Raw genomic sequence first — 20,270 nt, forward strand, 5'->3', positions numbered from 1 at the left:
CTTAATGCACAACATTGTGCAATTAGTGTTGGTGAACACTGGTTGCCTTGGTCAGTACTTAACTAAATTATATCCATTCATTCTCTGACAATGGGCAGAAAAGGTTATATATGATAAAATCCTTGCTGTGTATGTATAATGTCCTATCAGCATCCTTTTTTGGAACAAAGCAAGGGTTCATTGCCCTCTCTGGTGTGTAAAATGCACATTTTCATAGTTCTCCAGTATGGTAAACTTTTAGCCAATCTATATATCACAGCACATGCAAAGGAGTTAGAACTGCTTATGGGGGAAGGAACTCCAGGTTGAATTTTTCTTCACTTAACAAACTTCACAAGGAAAGCCAGAATTCAGACTACAGACAGTTCCCAGTTTGAAAACATGTCAGTTTTCTCTCCCAAAACATATCTTATAAATTCAAGGTCTCATAAACAACGCAATCTACCCTAAAAGAATAAGCTGTGCTCTTTCACAGGAGAATGTTGTTTTGGTGCTGATCACTTGGAAAGGTATCTCTGTTCTTAAGTGATCACTTTATAGAGTAATATGGACATTGTAATATTGCTTTTGCTAGGATTTTCAGTAGCTAGTTAGGTGTGTACCTGTCTGTGTGCAAACTATATTTGGTTAAGACTTTTGAAAATACTATATTGCTGTTTCCCTATTCACTTTTTAATGTGTGTGATGGATGACTGGAGTTGATCTACCCAAAAATCATGAGCAACTGTAATGTTGTTAAAAAGAAGTATGTGGAAGACAATGGTTTAGCTATAGTTGTTAAACTTCCTGTATGCATTTAAATTTAAATGATATAGAGATAGTTGTTAGTTTTCAGGCTATACATGGTGGTTGTTATCCACCTTTAAGCTTTAGAAAAGCTGGATACACTTTAATACGAGTATATATCCTTTTATTTAGAAAAGGAGGAAAGTGAGATAAAATAAATATGTGTACATTTCTTGTGAAGTTTTACTACACTATCCATTTCCAAGACCTTCAAAAGGTAAATGAACTAATGTAAGGGGAAGCTTGCTATCTTCTTCCCTACTACTGAGAATAATTAGTGAATTATCTCCACCATGGTAATCAATTACATCATTTTCGTTATAAGAGCATTCCAATCCTATGAGTCTCTGCTGCTGCTTCTAGGAATATCTTTGAAGGATGTGATTATGGAGTGAAATTCTTGATCTTCTCAGTGCTGTATAAATTGCCAAATTTTGTACCTGAAAGTTATAACAGGTTTTATTTAATTTAATTGTTATTGGTAGTAGTAGTAGGAGGAGGAGGAGGAGGAGGAGGAGGAGGAGGAGTAGTATTTTCTTACCCATCTCATACTATGGATCAATTGGGGAACAACAGATTTAAATACAATAGATGAATACTAGCTAAAAACACAGGACACCAGTTAAAATATATAACCAATTAAAAAGGCATATAATTAGTTAAAAGAACATAGAATCTATAACACAATCAGCTCATAATTTTATAACCCACAATTATAAATCACCTGAATCGACCTGTCAGGACTAAGGCCTAGGTCCAACACAGTGATGATGTTGCAGTACCAGGAGGATGACAAAACTTCCTTCCCTTGTCATCTTCCCTGGAGAAGGGAAGTGTTTCCCTGTTTTGCCAAAGGACATTAAGAGTTTGATTCTGCCCTAAGAATGGGAGGTCAGGACTACATTTTGTTCCTAAAAAGTTCATGGCATTTCTGTGGCTAATGTTCTAGTTCTAAAGTGCTACTTCTAATAGCGTGGGTAATTTCAGGATATAAAAATATTCCAAAGCCGTAATCTTTCCTAAGGCTTTTTCATTCCCACAATCATTTTCAGTTCCCTTGTCATCTCCAATGCAGTAAATTGTATAGAGGGCCTTGTGTTGTGGTTTTGCTCTTACAGAGAAGATGGATTCCGTTACCATAATGATTTTCTTTTGCCTTTGCTTGAAGATATGCAGCTGCATTTCAAATGTGGCAAGAATAGCAAAATAACATTTTGCATTTCATTTGAAATGATTCCCACCCCCTACCCTTTCTGGATGATATAATACATTGTTTACAATATGATCTCCTATGCAAGTTATTTAGTAGACTTTGTATGGCTGCACTAGAAATCCAGCATTAGCATTCCATCTGTTTTAAAGTCGTTGGTACGATGACTTTAAAACAGCATTAATAGTAAAGCAATTCTTCAAGATTAATAGTAATGTCATCAACATATCTTTTCCCCAGAAACCATTCAGTTGTTCTTCCTTCTATTTTATTCAGGTACTTAAGATGAAGCCAAATAGACTAATGAATCACTGTTTTTCTTGGGAACTTTTGTAATTTCCAAGAGTTTCATCGTTTGTGATTTTATTTGAATTAAGCTGCAGTAAATGCAACTGAGTTACCTTTTTTAGAAAGTCTGTATTTTCTTCCTTGCACAGAATCTGAACATGTATCTAAGCTGTCAGTTATTTACAGACTACAGCTATACCTGCCGTCACAGCTGATCAAACTATGATAGTTCAAAGCCTTTTTGTTGATAGATTTCCCAAGGGTTCGGACAAGTTGCCATCTTCAGCTGGTTTGGGAAGAATACTCTAGAAAGAGCTGTTTCTCCATCTCATATTTTGCCAGCACATTTTTTAAAATACCTTTTCTGTTGTACAAAATAATGGCTCAGTAAAATATTGTGATACTGAAGAACTGGCACAAATTGAGAGTTACATTAAATCTTACTGACAAGACTAGCAAAGCCTGTGGAGTAATGGTCCACACTTTGCCAAATAGGCTATTAGGCTAATTGTTTTAGCAATAAGCAAAATTAACCTAGTCCATTCTGTGTTACACTTTGTAGTGCAGCATCCAGAATAAACGATGATGTTGTTCTTAAAATACAGAACTCTTCAGCTGCATCAGCAGTTCAGCAACAGAACAAGACACATAGGAAAGTTATGTAATGTTTTTTGTATGGAAAAAGTAGACAAACACTTAAGCTATAGTATATAATATAGTATATCTCAAGTATCGCAGAGGGTAAACAATAATATACTTTGCCTCTCCAATGCTGCCCATTTATGGATTTCTAAACTTGGAGTAACATTAGAAATAGCTGTAATTCTGACAATTAAATAGCTGAGGCCTGAAGATTTTTTGTGTGCAAAGACCATAAAAATGCATTTTACATAGAGCTTTGCAAACATTAACAGTGCACAATGACACTTCTGCTTCATCAGTTACTGATGAATACCTTTATATACAAACTGAATGTGATTTTTCTCTGGCTATGAATATTTCCCAGATGAATCATCAATACAATGGTTAGAAAAAGTGACATGCGAAGTCAACCCTCTTAGATCCAGTCACTGAAAAGACAGGTTATCCAAGGTCAACCATATTCCAGTTTTAACTGGTCTATTTGGTTTAGGATAGACAAATGGGGAGGGAGAATAATTAATGGAAGGAGTGTGTGATTGGATTATATGGGTATGATATTGGATGAAAGACATTTTTCCTTGCTCCTTCTTCCCAGGGCTGTTGCCTGCACAGTGCCTGCGCTGCAAGGATCTGTGTTAGGTGATGTAATGCTTTAAAGGGTTTCTTGTTAGTTGGTCTGTCTGTCTTCCATGATAAAATTGTAGGTCTTACAGTTGTTATTTATGCTGTGTTTGTATGCTTTCTTTAGAGCTTATTTTTGTAAGGCAGCTTTGAAAGCTCTCCCCTCCTTCTTACAGTTATGAAAAAAGCATGGAAGTGAATGCTTTTGGTTGCTGATGTTTTACAGGGATGGATTGTTTTTTGGATATAGACACCTATCTTACCTGACCCATCAATTTGCCAGTTTCAATGACCATATGGGACTCTATGTATGGGAAAGATGTATAAAAGGGATTGTATGTAACCAAATAACAGATATAATTTCTGTCATATCCAGAGAGAATTTAAAACCTCTATTTCTGCACATGGTATACTTCAAAGCAGTGATTTATATACATTCATGGCCCAGAAGTTTTTGATTTGGTAATCTTTGGAGCCTCTAGTGGCACAGCAGGTTAAACCACTAAGCTGCCGAAATTGCTGACTGAAAGATTGGCGGTTCATATCCGGGGAACGGGGTGAGCTCCCGCTGTTAGCCCTAGGTTCTACCAACCTAGCAGTTCGAAAACATGCAAATGTGGATCGATCAATAGGTACTGCTCCGGCAGGAAGGTAACAGCGCTCCATGCAGTCATGCTGGCCACATGACCTTGGAGGCATCTATAGACAACAGCGGCTCTTCAGCTTAGAAATGGAGATGAGTACCAACCCCCAGAGTCGGACATGACTAGACTTAATGTCAGGGGAAAAGTTTTACCTTTACCTAACCTTTGGGCTGGAATACTGTGGCATGCTTTGGGAACTCAGGAAAAGGATTCAGGAACTTCAACTAGTAGAAAATGCTGTCATCATGTTAATGCCTAAAACCAATCAAATAGAGACTGGGTTCCTCTCTTAAACTTGATTCTAGGCAGCCAGGATTTAACCAACTGAAATCCCTACATAGTTTAGAAACTGGATGCCTTGATAGCTTTCTGTCAGTGTCCTCTATTCAGTGTTTGTAGCCCTGCTGAGTCTCTACAGTTAAAGAGACTTTGCATCATCATAGGGACCTCATCATACAAATGAGCCTCCCCCCATCTTGTTCCATTTCACCAGTAATCGCTGGCAAAAAGGAAGGTACGTGGGGCACCCTGTGGTGGCCCGCGCACCCTCCCTCCTTCCCTCATCATGGGGGCATTAGAACAAGACTCTTTAGCACCCTGTACCTGCCCCCATCAGATGGCTTACCTTTTCTGCGATACTTCCTCTCCACTTTGGCCTTCAATGGAGCGGACCCACAGCCTACATTATGTGATGGTACGCGGCAGGCGCCAACCCCAAAGAGGAACACAGAGCCCAAAACCCCCAGTGTGATGAGGTAGTAAAAATAGAACAAGTTTGGAGGAATGTTGTCCTCAAACCAAGTTTCAAGGCCTCAACATTATACCTTCATAAACCAAGCTGAACTCTGGCATTTTAAAGTAGTTTGGGGGCTTTATTAGTTTGGCTCATGTAACTCAAGATTTCTGACCTGTCAATGCTTTTGGAGGATGTTCAAAATAATAGAGTGGGATAATGCAGATTCAGATAATTCTGATTTTTGCCTAAATTTAGTCAAGAAAAAAAATTACTTGTAAAAAGAACAGCTGGTGAATTTGGGTTCAAAAATAGTGGAATTCAGACTCGTTAATACACTGTTAAACTGCACTTTATCTAATTACAAGAGCACAGCAATTCATAATTGATTTAATATGATCCAATTGTATGTCATTGCTGATTGGTAACCTCTTCTCAAGTTATGTATTATATGATTTACCACTGTTGTAACTATTGATAACAGCAAGAACAAAGTAAACAAACAAACAAACAAGTAAAAAGTTACTGAGAACAACAATTGAGCAGCCAAACAAGAATAGCTGTAGGTATTGATAATATTGTAGCTTGAAAATTCATCTTTATGGGCAGCATATTAAAAAAGTTTTGGTGATGATGCCGTTATACTATGATTAAAGTACAAATATTTGAAGAAAAAACAATATAACATGGATTGTTCTGGTTTTACTGGGTTGTGTTTAATAAAGCATTTCCTGTTTTATCTTCTAGGTAGTATTTATACGTTTGTGCTTATGTCTTTGGTTGGTAAAATTACATGATAATGAATCTGATGAGAAGCATCTTTAACTAATAATGGTTTTTCACTCTAGGAAAGTGAAAATAACAATAAATAATAAAAAGATGATAATAATTGGTATGATTTAATTATTTCTCATTTATTGAGTGTGTGACGGTTTCTGTCTTTAAGAATTCTTCTCCAAAGCCAGTCTTTCCACATTTTCTTCCTATGTTTCACTTTCATGTGTTTTCCAATACTGCTGACGTTAGCAATGTGGCTAACTGAGCTTTAAGGCTTCTGTTTTGATCACCAGATTTTCCTACATAATATGGACTACTGATCTTTGTAAAATGTGGTAGTATCTTTTCTTCCATGTCTTGCCTTCCACAGAAACAGAAGATGATTCTGTTTTCACACAAATATTAATACTTCTGAAACATCTGCATTAGAACTTAACTATTGTTTTACTGAATTGCACTTGATGCACAGATCAACAAGAAAATGTGCGGCATGTTTCATAATGTTCAAATTGTAGTTGCAAGTGGAGAAAGTTTAGCTTTTCTTGCTTTGTTTTGTTTTAAAATGAGCTATATATTGTATTGTCAGCTATAATTCCCATTGTTTAGTCAGGTTTTTGTCTGATAAAACTGTTACCATTTCCAGCCTTAAAGGCAGCTCATAGCCAAGTGGGCAGTAGTGTAGCATGGTTATTATATCTAAGACTTTTTAATATGCTGTCATCACCTCTCATAATGCCAAGTTTTTAACTTTGTTTATGGTTTTTTGTACATTATAACTGCATTCTCAATTTGCCTCTGACAAAATAAATAAATAAATCACCTCTCATTTATGGAGAACTTGGGAACAAATGCATTGTAGACGAGGGAGAAGAAACTGGGATGAAGATAAGAGAGGGCTTTATTCACGGTCCTGAAGGTGTGAATTGGATATTATATTTTTGTAGACAAGCTTCAGCATACAGTCCTGCAGATGTGCTTAAGTATACTGGTTGTTAAGTAAAACTTGTATACTATCAAATTACAGAGTTAATTTATTGTTCAGTGTAGACACAGAAGTAACTCTTCTATTTCCTCAAGATAGAACTGCCCAGTCAAGAACCTTTTTTTAAGTAAGAGATTTCAGAGGTTTACTTGTCAGTCTGATTTTGCAGTTTTTTTTTCAATCAGCTGCATTTTGTTGAACAGCACTTGTTCCGAGGCTGTCAAGCTTTGAAATTATATTGAAGATGCTTAGATGTATATTTATAAAATGAAATTGTATTTAAATATTTATAAAAAAAATATTGAAGTAGATATTTTCCTTTAGATGTGGCAGTGACTTTATTAACAATTTTTGATGTTCTGCTTCCTTCTATGAAATAAAATTCAACTGAAAACAGATTTCTTTCATATGATCAACTGAGGTTAGAGGGATTTGCACATTCCTGATTGGCCTTTTGAATGTATTTAAAGTCAAGTGCACTTATGTGGGATATTCATGGGAATTCCTTACTTTTGTTAGGTTTATACTACGTATCCTCTCTGCTATGAAATGAACTATACTACTGCAGTTGTAAGCAGTACAGAATAGTAATTGAAAATAGAATTGATGCCTCCAGTTACAAGCACCCTGTTAGGGTTTTTGTGCATTTCCACAAATGATACAAATGTTATCATATAAAGCTATCCTTGCAGTATTTCTGAATTATAGTTGGTATAAAATGTTGTAACCAGGTTGTGCTTTATAGAAAGTTGTTATTATTTGCCTTCAAATAAGCAATAATAATATAGGGTTTTCTTATTCAGAGAAGGTTTGTCATTGCCTTCATCTGTTGAGAGAATGCATCTTTGCCAACCTCACCCAATAGGTTGCTGTGACTAATCAAGAGATTTCATCCCTAGCTCCCCAGTCTAGTTCCACACTTAAACTACACCACACTGGGCCTACTTATAGATGATACTTATCAGTTGCACCAGCTTCCAATTTGTTTTACAATGCAACATAACTGTCACCTTTTATATTCCTCCTTTATTTCATTTGAGATCTACTATAAAAAGAATGCGAGGCTTAATGTGGTAGACTCGTCTTAATTCTTGTATTGATGGTTTAATTAATTTGTTATCCATTATCAATGTTATGTCCACAGAAAGAGCCAAATTTAACATAAAAGGCTCATGTGGTGTCTGGTACCCACAGCTGAATAATAGTGGTGGTTTTACTCAACTATTTTGTATTTAATATCTCTCTGATATCGAACATACTATTAATATGCTAATTCAGTTCAAATAAGGAAACTGAAAAACTGAATAAATCAACTGAAGCAGACTGGGTCTTTTTTCCCCTTGCCTACATTATACCTTTTTCTTGAAACTCCAGTAACAAGAATTGTCTAGGGAAATGAAAATGTTAGTGGCTTCTCTTGAGTCCATTGAATTAGTCCTTTGGTATGAGCTGAAAGGCCTAAACTTGGTATTTTTCCTCTCCGCTTCTCCAAATAAGATGTAGTTTCTTCCAGAAATAGATTTCAAGCATGTAGAGTTGGACTACTCCTTATTTATTTAGAAGTGGCCCTAGCTTTGTTTCTCCGGTGACACTTTTTTAATTATTTCTGCCTTGCTAGTTGTCTATCCAGCAGTGTACAATATAAGCGCTGGCTTTGCCCTTTTCCTTTTCAGGGTGAATCATAGTCCAGAGTGAGAACTCCCACTTCCCACAAAAATGGGTGACCTATATGAAATGCAGAGCATAGCTGGCTGAGGGCAAATATACAGCATCGAACTTTTTCTCACCCGTGAGCAATTTGCTGTACAAAAAAAGATTGATACCCAATGTTCAGTATGCCTCTAATCAAATTCTAGTTGGCGATTCATTTTGTGGAGAAAGAGGAATTATTGTAATTTGAGCTTTCAGAGAGTAACATGTCACAAGAATCGCAGTCTGTTCTAGAGAACTGGACAGTAAACATCATACCCATATTTGTGCCATTAGCCTGTTCCAAGTCTGTTGTTGATTGAGTCTTACCAGACAAATGAGTGAAAACTATGGGAAAACACATTAATATGCATAGGTAAACTCCTATATTAAAGAAAAATAAATATGGAATTCTGAAAAGCAAAGGCTACAAATGCTGAGTGACTTTAAAAGGGCTTAATCCCCGAGAGGAGTGAAGACCGAGAAGAGTGATTGGAAAACTGAACAAAAACACTTTGCACTGGAGAATTCTGTTGCTGATATCAGTTCAGTATAAAAAGAACATAGAAAACAATGAAAAGAGATACAAACTAATGCACATTGCCTTTCTGAATGAACTGTTCCAAAGACGGACATAGAATTGTCATTTTCATTCCGGCCTTGTAGTAATCCAAATGTTTCGTTGCAACTTTATCATTGTTTTATTGTCAGTATCCTACCCTGCTCCCTCTAAATATGGAGTAGGGTGTTGCTTGATTAATCGTTAATAAAAAGCCAACATTTAAGTAACAGCTTTTGAAATAAATGAGATGTAGTTTTGTTTGTTGGTCACATCAACCCTGAATGATACTTTCACTGTTCACAGTAGTGTGCAGCTACCCAGAATCCCTCAAATGTTTATGGTTCAGAGAAATAAAACCCTCTAGAATTTCAGAAACTATATAAACAATATTAGTTTTCCTGAGTGGTTTCCTAGTAAGAATGTGGTGTTCACATTGCTTTACAGCTAATAATAAAAAACAGTTTTTGCCATAGTCTTACATTGAATCTCATGTTTCTTCAAGGGAGATCAACTGTTGTATCAAAACAAAGACCTGTGGGCAGTAATGAGATTTCAGTTTTTATATTCACTCCTTAGAAAACATTTCAGTTGTGAATGAGGACAGCACAAAAGAGAAATACAGACTTGACTTCAAAGCCTCTAGTTGTATTGCCATCTATGAAAAACTATTTCAGTTCGTTTCTAGTTAAACCTAATATCCACTTTGAGCTCACATAATTGCATAATTTACTGATGGTAAAAATGGACCAGCACATCTGGTCCTCCAAGTCACCTGCTAACTAAATGTATGGTTTATTTTATATGAAAGAATACTGATAGCCAAGTCATAAAAACTTTCAGTTCATTCTGTACAGTACAGACATTCTTTAGTGATAGCATTTTACTGTAACTAATTTCAGGAATGGAGATGTTTCTTAAAATGGGGAATGTTTCAGAGAGAAGGTGTTTAAGGTCAAAAGTGGGGAAAATGCAGTTCACAGGTTGCTCACCCCCCCCCCCCCCAATCCAGCTGTTCTCAGAGATCCCAGATACCCCAGCACCCCAAGTTGTTTTTTCCCAATAGCTTTTTGTTAAGATTGCTCCTTTGGGGAGGAGAATTTTACCACTTTTTGCTTTGAGAACTGGGCTGTTTCAGATCATAGGAGAGAGTATTTTTCAAATCATGAAGCCCATCAAAATTTGGCTTTCAACTGACCTCTGTTTTTCAAAGGCCTTTTCTGGGCTTTAAAGTGGTCAGGGAGGGAAATATGGTAAAATTGTTAGCCCACTGTACACAGGAGACATGGTGAGCCACTTAGCGTTAAAATAATTTTGGATAAAGAAAGGAAAATATTTTGTGGGGCTGGGTGCTGTGACTTTCTGCCTTTTTATGTAAGGTCAACACAATAACCCAACCCCTAGCAGTTGCCCACTGCGGTTTTAAAGCTTTGCATTGCTTTGTGTATAAGACCAGTTTCATTTTTAAAAAATTAAAGCTTGCATCTTTTGAAATTAAAAACAGACTTAATTGCTATTCTAAAATAATCAGAATCTATCAACTGTTTTGAGTCATTGGCTAGAGAGACTATATACACACAAGCAGTCCCCAAGTTACAAACATGACAGGTTCTGTAGGTTTGTTCTTAAGTTGAATTTATTTGCAAATAAACAGGTACTTTTTAAAGTGCAACTCCAGCCTTACACATACACACACACACATACAAATATGCATATACATACATGGATAGCATAGAGACACCACTGTGGTGTTTGTTTTGCTGTCTGTACCCCCTGTTCAGGAGATTTTACCTCAGAATTTTGAAAAAAATTGGCTTGTTGTGGAAACAAGGATTCTTGACAAAGCATCAGTTGAGACACCTTTTCCCCATGAGAACTCTTTCAGGAGTGAATATTCTTTCCGAGGGGCAGATTGCTCTCGCTTGCTGTTGTCTTACTCCTGTTACTAATTATTAGTTGTTTGCAGGTCTGATGTTTGTAATTCAGGGACTGCCCTCCACCCCCCACCCCCTCTCTATATATAGACTTCCTCAAGTCAGTGAACCCTTTTTTAAATAGGTAAGCATATTCCTTTAGTAAGACTATGTGAACCTCTGGATAATGGAATGCAAATCTATTATTTTTTTTTAAACCACTTTTTCTGAATTTCCCAAGTATGTAAAGCAACAGTTGAAACTGTCAGAAACAGTTTTTTGTCACGTAATGCCCTGGGCTCTTCTGCCATCATTTTCTAATTGGCGGGATGAGCTAAAATTTGAGGATATTAAAGTATGAGATGTTCACAGATAAATTGAAATTCTGACATTAATTTAACTAAATATAACTTGGTGTCAAGCCTGATTTGCCTCCAGTGATCTTCATTAGAGCTTCTGTGTTCTTTTTTCCTCTTCCTTATATACATGAGTTGGAGCTACAGTAACCTTGAGTGCATAAGTAAAGTGTGCTGAATGGGGTTTAAATTAATGCTTGTCCCATCTTGTCTCAATTAAATGCTTACATTCCTCGCTAAAAGTAATAATTTGAGACTATTTTTCCTTTTACCAGAAGAAATTAAGTAGGCAATGAGAAGTCTATATTAATTTGTGTCTGCATTCATGGCTTAGGTGGCATTTGTCCTTCCCTATAATATGTGTCACTTCTGGCACATAACCATTTCTGTTATATTTAAATTTAGGGCCACATTTAACATTTAAACCTCCCTCTTCCCATTTTCTGTAATGAAAATCACATACCCTTGAAGCTGCTCTTCCTTCCTCGTTATGAAAAGTTTGTATGTGCCTTTGTGCTTTTCCCAATGGGACAAACAATAACTAGGGAATTTAAATTAGGAGAGGTACAGGGGAACTCTGATCAGATCATGTACACTTATCTTCATTGCTTTCCACCCTCCCCAACCACTATTTGCAAACATTTAGAGCTTGCAAAAATGTATACCGTCTCCTTAGTTTGTTAAAATCAGAATTCACTTTCTTGAATTTTTACAAGCCTACAATGCATGTCACAAACAACTGACTAGGCCCCTTCTACACTGCCATATAATCCAGATTATAAAATCAGATAATCCACATTATCTGCTTTGAACTGGATTATATGATTCTATACTGCCGTATAATCCAGTTCAAAGCAGATAATCTGGATTTTATATGTCAGTGTAAAAGGAGTCATAGTCATAGCCAAACAATATAGTGAATGTCAACAGTTATTTTGCAGCCTATGACTTTTTATGGAATTGGTAACAATACTAGTTTTAGAGACATTACTTGATTTGCAGCTTCCATTTGATTCTGCATCTGAACTGAATTTACAGTGGTTATTACCTTACTGTGTTGCCTGTACATGTATTCTGCAATTCTTCATTAAATGTGTTATATCAAACTGCACCCCTCCAATCCTACATTACATAATAGACTGCTGTTGAGACTCAGTGCTCTTTCAAAAACAATTTGAAATGAGGGTACGATAATTCAATTGAATTCTCAGAATGAATGATCCCACAAAGGCAATTCAACACGACAGAGAATGTCAGATTTTAGCACAGTCTGTTAAAGTAGAGTGTTGCCGTAGACATGTCTCTACATGCAGCTTTTTGTATTTCTTATCCTTCCTTTCAGTCTTAGTTTTTCAGTATTCTTGTTGCAAGAATAAAAATAAGCCCTTTCTTCTCAAACAGAATGCAGAATCCATATGTGGTCTTCAACAGAGCAAATGGTAATATTTATTTTGCCCTCAGTTAATGCATATCGTGAAAATTGAGACAACTGTTTCTGTGAGACAGTTTTACAAAAGTAGTGGATTGTCCTGTGAATATGAGAATTATGTTTCTATTGCAAGATATTAGGCCAATAACATTTTCTTTCTCCTGTTCTTCTTACTTTGGAATTCTGAATTCTCATGAGCATAGAATAATTGATTTTTTAAAAAATCATATACATGATTAAACACTATATACCAAAAATAACAGTAACGAGGTGTTTGCAGACTGTCAAACAGATATTTCCACAATAAATCCTAAATCTGAACTGTGGTTTCCAATTCTTCATTTTTACATTAGCTCTGATACAAGGCTGATGGAATTATTTCGTGATGGCTACCATACATCAGTGATCTAAATGAAAGGTTCAAAGAAGTGACTTGCCACTTCCCTTGCTGCCTGAATACTGGTTAGGCCTGGAGCTGCTAATACAATTTCAGCTCTCACCTTTGTTGCACTTACTGCTTTTCATGCTACAAATCCTTTAGTCCCTGGTAACTGTCATTTATACTGGTCAAACAGAACGATTGGAGGGTATGAAGTCGTATAAAGGATTAAACAATTTAGTTGGATAAAGGGAACATTTTCTAGTCTAATTGTGAATTCTTAATTTGTTCAATACACTGCTTTGTCAATTTTGGAAACAGAGCAATAGACACACCCATGCTTAAACTGCCCTATTGATAATTCAGAATCAGTGCAAGTCAGAAGGAGTATACTAGGAGCTTTATTAGTGACACCAGTAAATGATGTTTCAATAGCATTTTAAAAAGTCAAGTCAAAGTAGGGTAATTAACTCCAGCCAGTTGCGGAGACTAGTACCCGAGATAGTTCTAAGTATATTATTTTGGCTGAGATGAAGAAAGATGTTATCCTGTTGGCAGATTAGAAATTGCCGGAAACTGGAATGTTTGTGATAATATTCAATAAATATAATAGGATTTGAAAAATTAAAAGAAAATGTTATCTTATCTGTTCCATGAGAAAGTCCACTGGGGCTCGCATAACTACATTCTCCTCTGTGGCTACAGAAGAGGAAAAACTTTAGGAAATTTGTCAGGAAGGTTGAGATGCGGGGGGGGGGGGGGGGGGGTCATATTGTCAGTCCTGGAGAATATAGAAGCAAATTTCAAAACAACCCCTATGACTGGCTGGCTTGTAATTCAACTTCTTGAGAAGGTTCTGGAATTGAAATGCAAGGTAAGGTACTGCAAGTGCTAAAAACTTATGAAATCTAAATGCTCAGTGTGGAGAGTATGCAAGAGGCATGGCATTCTCAGTACAAGTTTTAAAACTACTCCCAAAAGAAACTTATGGTTCTCCAGTGGTTCCCATGACCAGAGGTTTCATATATTTATTTCAAATTCAGTTTGTTCACTGTGAACTACAGTATTAGCAATTATATATATTATAGATCGGTCATATTTCCAAGTCCCAATAGACATGGCCAGAGGCACATGTCAAATAAGTACTCTGCTCTCAAATTATCTAAAATTGTTAGGGGTGCCTTTAAAAAGTTGCAACATGGAAGAGATTTGGGGATGTGGTATTATAATTAGTGGAGAGGTAGGTAGTATACTGAACAGCTGGCATGTGTGTTGGTTGATGGACTACTAATCCCAAAATTAGCACTGTAACACTTTTTCAAATATCAATATCCCTACTGTAGCAGAAATGTGTTCCGCATTGAATTAATCCTAATCCCCTACTTGCAACATACTGCATTGCAGCAAGGAAGATGACTTACTGCTATTACACTGAGCATATAACCTTAAAATACTCTCAGAAGTTGTCATCAGACTAGTTTTGGCCTTTATATAACTTGTATGATGCTGCTCTCTAGTTATCTTCCTTTAAAACAATGTGCAATTTCCTACTCGCAGCATTATGTATTTAAACTCAATTGAGCAGCTAGGAACAAAACATTTGAGATTCTCTTGTAAAGATATGTCGTTAAGATGTCTTGAGTGCCAGGTGTTCTGACAGATTTCCACATTTGTAATCTTGCTGTTTCAGATTGGAATTGTTTAGCAGGGTAGTTATTAGCTCAGCAGTGCATTTGACTTCAGAGAAAGTGAGGAAGCTAAACTACTGAATAACAACAACACATGTTCCTTCCTCATTTAGAAGAGTGTTACTTCTAAAGTATGTTCACTCTTAACTGATCCTGCATTGGAGAGTGGGTTGAAAAATTGTCAGCAACTTGGTCAGTAAAGTGAAAGGATCTACACTGTGAGGCAATATGGCATTGCTTTTATTTTAGAAAATACTCTTTGTGAACAGTGCTGCTGGGTCTAAGTCTGGAGCTCATTTTCTGACACTGGGACAAGTCAAGGGCCATACACACTTGAGATAAAGCCAGATCCCAAACATGGCAATTGACAGCTGAGTTTCTAGTCAAGGGACCATATTGCCTTCCACCATTCTAAATATATATTAATGACGTGCTGCATAAAGTCTAGCGTATCAGCCGGGACTGCAATTTTACAAAAACCATCCAGATCCTCCTAGAAAACCACAGCTTCTGTTTCAGGGCAGGAAATGTAGATGGAGGAGGCAAAAGAATAGTCTACCTCAAGGCAGCGTTTTTGCACTGACCTTGTTTAACATCTTTACTAATGTTCATCTACAACCACCACTCAGAAAGAGCTTTATATATGCTGATGAACTTGACCTAATAACATAAGCAAAAGACTTTGAAACAGTTGAAAACCAACTTACTAAAAGATCTCTCCAGCTACTATAAAGATAACCACTTGAAGCCTACCCCTGCCAAGATACAAGTGTGTGCTTTCCATCTACATAATCGTGAAGCCAAGAGAAAACTGAAGGTTACTTGGGAAGGCCAAGAGCAGGAACACTGTTTCAGCCCTAAATATCTCAGTGTCACCTTAGACCGAATGCTAACATTTAGGAAACACTGTGCAAACACCAAGCACAAGATAGCTGCATGCAATAACATCCTGCAGAAACTTACTAATAGCACATAGGATGCAGACCCAAAATTAATAGGAACATCAGCCCTGGCCTTGTCTTCCTCAACTGCTGAATATGCCTGCCCCCGTTTGGCATAGGACAGCTCATGCGAAGCAAGTGGATATAGCACTGAATGAGACATGAAGAATAAATCATGGGATGTCTTAAACCTATACCCGTTGATAGACTCTATGAGCTAGCTGGCATTGCTCCCCCCCCCCCCCCCATTGTGTGATGGGAAGTTGCTGGCAATTATGAGAGAAATAAGGTTGAACACTGTGAAAGCCATCCACTGTATGGCTACCAGCATCCTCCCAGTAGACTTAAATCAAGGAAAACTTTTATGAGAACCACCACTCCTCTAAATGTTCCTCTAGCAACAGCAAGAATATCCCTGTGGGCAGCACAATTAGGCAATTCCAATTGGATGGCCCCCCACGAGGGTCTTTCTCCAGGGACATACCAAGAATGGGCAACTTGGAAGTCCCTGAACAGACTCAGAAGCAAGAGTTGGCAGATCAAAAGACATCCTGGCAAAATGGCACTACCTAGAAGAATCCTCCACCTTGTGTGACTGCGGAGCAGAACAAACAAATCATCTGTATTTGCCCACAATACCCAGACTCATGCACAGAGGAACTGTTTAAAGCTATCAATTTTAAACTTATTTATTATGCAACGCTTTTGACACAAAATAAAATACATATTTAATGTAGAGATGCCTGCAATAAGTCAAATTACATTTGTAGATTTTGACTGTGAAGTACTCATATTCAGGCAAGATCATCAGACAAAGTAGACTTGACCTATATACTTATGTATATTTAGTTAAAAAAAATCATTCCAAAAAACCCCTGCGTCAACCTATCCAGCGGTCAGTGTGAGTACTGCACTAACTCTTCTCAAAAAAGAGACATCCAATTTCTGAGTAGAGTGGCGGCAAAAACAAGAGCACAGTCCATCCCACAGGAAGCTAAAACAATGTATGATCCTCCTTTGCTATCTGCAGCTGTTGAATGCCTGTGTGGGGAAATGGTGGCTGGCCCCTGAGGCGACATTGTTGCTTTCCCCTCTCTGGAATTTTGATCCTTGACATATCAAAATCTAGTCTGCCCTCAACTTATACAAGAGGTCAACTTATTTATGAGTATATAAGGTAAGTCTAAAAGCTTATGTTTATAAATACTTCTTTCTCTCAGTCACAACATTGCTGCAAGATCTCTGCGTACTGATTCAGAGTAAAACAGCTGTCTTTGAATACCACCACCAGGGTGTTATAATGTCACAATGATATGTAGGAGTGCAGTTTTCCCTTGGATTGATTCACAGTGGTGTCTCTTACAGGTTTTTAAAATAATGAACAGCTAGACAGAGCAGCCTCTTGACACTTTCTCCTACTTTGGTTCATATGATTACATTAAGAGATTTCCTGCCAGGTTTTGTCTGTCTCAAATGTATTTTGCTTTCAAATGCTTGTAAAGAAGGACTACTTAATGAAGACTTCCCTCTGTTTTAAAATGCATTTCTTCTCTCAGAAACAATTATGGAAAAGTCTCTCTTCTCTCCCCTATGGATTTTCTACCTATGTGCTCAGTTCCGCCTGCTTTTCAGAGAACCGAAAATAGCCTTTGCCTTTTAGTCACAGATAACCAATTGGATTCTAGAACTGGCAGCCTTTGGAAGGAACAAACACTGGGCTTTAAAAGGAAGCAGGGGGTCCATTTCAATAGATGGTGAAGATTTATCTTTGCAAGCACAGTTTAGGATGTTCAAATGAATAAAGCCTGTAATTACGTGCTGAATATTATGTGTTGCATGTTAATTACCTTTTAAAATGGTGATTCACAAAATGAAAAAGAGAAGAAGGCAGAAAATCACCAGCTGTAAAGAATAATACAGTAAAAGAGAGAGCAGCAGTAAAGAAAATCCCCTCCCAGCTTTTTTGGTGATGAAAATAGGGTCTTGTTTTCCAAATTCTTACCCCACAACTTCTCTTTCTAAATTGTTACGTGGGAGAAGTGCACTAAAAACTCTGGAGCAAATAGTGGTTCAAGTGGAGGTCCTGAAGCTGGTGTTAATAGAAAGATTTTTTTTTTTGTCTTAAGACTTGCACTAAACATAGGTGGGCAAATTATTACTCTTCCTCATTGAGCCCAACTCTATGAAGACAAAGTAAGGCTTGCTGAATCCAACAGGACCTTACCTGCTTATCATATGTTGAGGAATATAGAGTAATATGTTATGGAATAAAGCTGTTGTTGAAGTGTCCTAGTCTGAGAAATTTATACTTGGCCTCCTCCTAAAAATTTCCACAGAACAGATTATGGGGTACATGAAAAATTGAAGCTGGTATGGAACCAAGCATAAGGCTATAGGATTAACTTGGGAATTATATCCCTGTCTCTGCTACTGTGTAAACTTGAAAAAGTCACATAGTACAGACAAGTAGAAAGGAGCCAATGCCAACAAGGCCTAAAAGATTAAATCTGTTATTTGCATATGAGATATACTGAATCAGTGATATGTATAATTGGGTGGCATTTGCTATTAAGATACATCGACAAGTTTTATATTTTACAAAATAGCTGCAGCTGCTGTTCACAAGGCAACAATAAACCAAAAAATCAGTTATGTTCTTGGTGTGTGTGTTTCACAAAATTAAGATTATAAAATAAGTTCCATTTCGGAGAAAATCCTTAACTTGGCAGATAATCAGTGCAAACACCAGTTGTTTTTTGTTGTCATTTCACTAGAATCATTTACTTTTTTAGATAAAATGGTTTATACAATACAATGCTTGTGAAAACACAAAAACCTTGTGCATGCGTTGTACACCCTGCTATATGGGATCTATCCACAGTAAGAACTTGGATCTTGTGCTATTTATATTCCATGCCACGTCATATGTATTCTCATACCAAGATGGCCTAATCTCAGAGTGTGCAATTACTGCTGTCATTTCATGTGTAAAGAGGAATGATTGGCCACACACCTTCAGCAGATGGGAAATTCACTCTCAAATAGTCTTCAATATTTTATTACTACGTTTATTACAAAAGGTTGATTTATCCCATGCAGTCTCCCCTAACCGATACAGCTAAACCCAGTAGGGGGATAACTAGAAATGTATTCAAGAAATCACTCACTAGAATAATTCCTTTTTCTGCCCCCTCAGTTGCTGTTGCTTAAACATGTTGACACAAAATGGGAGTTTCAGATAGTTAGGGGACTGAATGAATGGTATGTATTTATAAGGTAATTTCTTATACCACCTTCAGTTCCTGACGAGCCCCCAAGGCAGTTCACAAAAGTAGAAATAATAATTTCATACACTTTAAAAGCATACAAGGATCCAGGAAAATCATAGAGAAAGAATGGGAGGCAGATTTAAAATAAATTGCAAGCCCTGCAGAATAGCTGTCTGGCTAGAAATAACCAACAGAGGGGCTGATCTAACTTCTCAGTTGAGATATTTCCAGAACCAGGACATTGCCACAAGAAAGACCTTCCTCTCTTTGTTTCAGGGCATTGAGCAAGACCTCCAAAGATCATAATATTTGGCGGGCAAGTTAATGTGGAATTTGATGCTCCTTCATATATACTGGCTCCTAACCAATATCATAGAGAGTTTATTTTTATATACCATCAGTACATTTGTAGAAGCAATTTTAGTACCTAACCTGTGATTTCATTTGGAATGTGCCCTTGTGCTATAAAGTGTGGAGGATGTAACCAGTTAACAACCCTTGCCCACTACCCCCCAGAAGAAATAAAGAAGTAGTGAGAATTGGATTTTAACAATCTAGCAATCCCCTCTGCTATTTATAAGTCTCTCCCTTTGTCTGAAAAATGTATTTCACCTATTCGCCTATCCAGAATAAAATTGTAATTTATTTTACAAACATATGGAGGAATGCAGAAGTCATTACTATTATGTGGGAAATTAAGTTGAATTTGGAGTCCTCCACTTTTATCTCAATATGTACCCTGGTATAAAAATATATTGATTTATGGAAGACAAAAATGAGTGAGAATAATAAAAGCCTGTTTGGTCCAACATGGTATTGACGCAGCAGTCAACCAGTAGATCTCAAAAGCAAACAATGTATTACAAAGCTAGTTTTTGTTTTAACGCTGGTTCAGGAACAGGGCAGCTATTCTGCAGATACGTTTGTATTCCCTTTAATAAAAGAAAATATATAGCAGAGTAGCTATTGAACATTGGCTTCATTAAGCTCTGTGTACTCGTTCATTCCTCCACACTTCATATACGGGGATAATGAGCTTTGTAAAGAGTGTGTAATGATGGAAGCCACTGCTCTGGAAAGGGGTGGGTTGTTTCCATCTCCATGGAGATGCATGATAAATTACAGTGATATTGACCTTCCTCAGATTGTTGGCGTGCTCCAAAATAAATTCAATTTTCTCTCTCTAGCCCTCAAGGGAGTTCAGGCAATGATGAGCTTTCCCTGCATGCAGTGCAATGCACTAGCAAGGCTGACTATGAGAAAAGGGCAGGCAGTTGAAGCTGCATTGTGGGGGGGGGGGGGGGTTATACTGAATTGTTAAACTGTGCTAAAAGAGATGACTGATGAAACCAAGCATTATGAAA

General features: G+C 37.1%; 1 protein-coding gene across 12 annotated transcripts in view; it reads left to right on the plus strand.

The window, feature by feature from the left end:
• The window catches only part of anks1a (ankyrin repeat and sterile alpha motif domain containing 1A), a 194,532-nt gene that overhangs the window by 152,713 nt on the left and 21,549 nt on the right, over nt 1–20,270 (plus strand). The gene's annotated exons all lie outside the window — the stretch shown is intronic.

This window comes from Anolis carolinensis, chromosome 4 (genome assembly GCF_035594765.1).
Source record: "Anolis carolinensis isolate JA03-04 chromosome 4, rAnoCar3.1.pri, whole genome shotgun sequence".
NCBI lineage: Eukaryota > Metazoa > Chordata > Lepidosauria > Squamata > Dactyloidae > Anolis > Anolis carolinensis.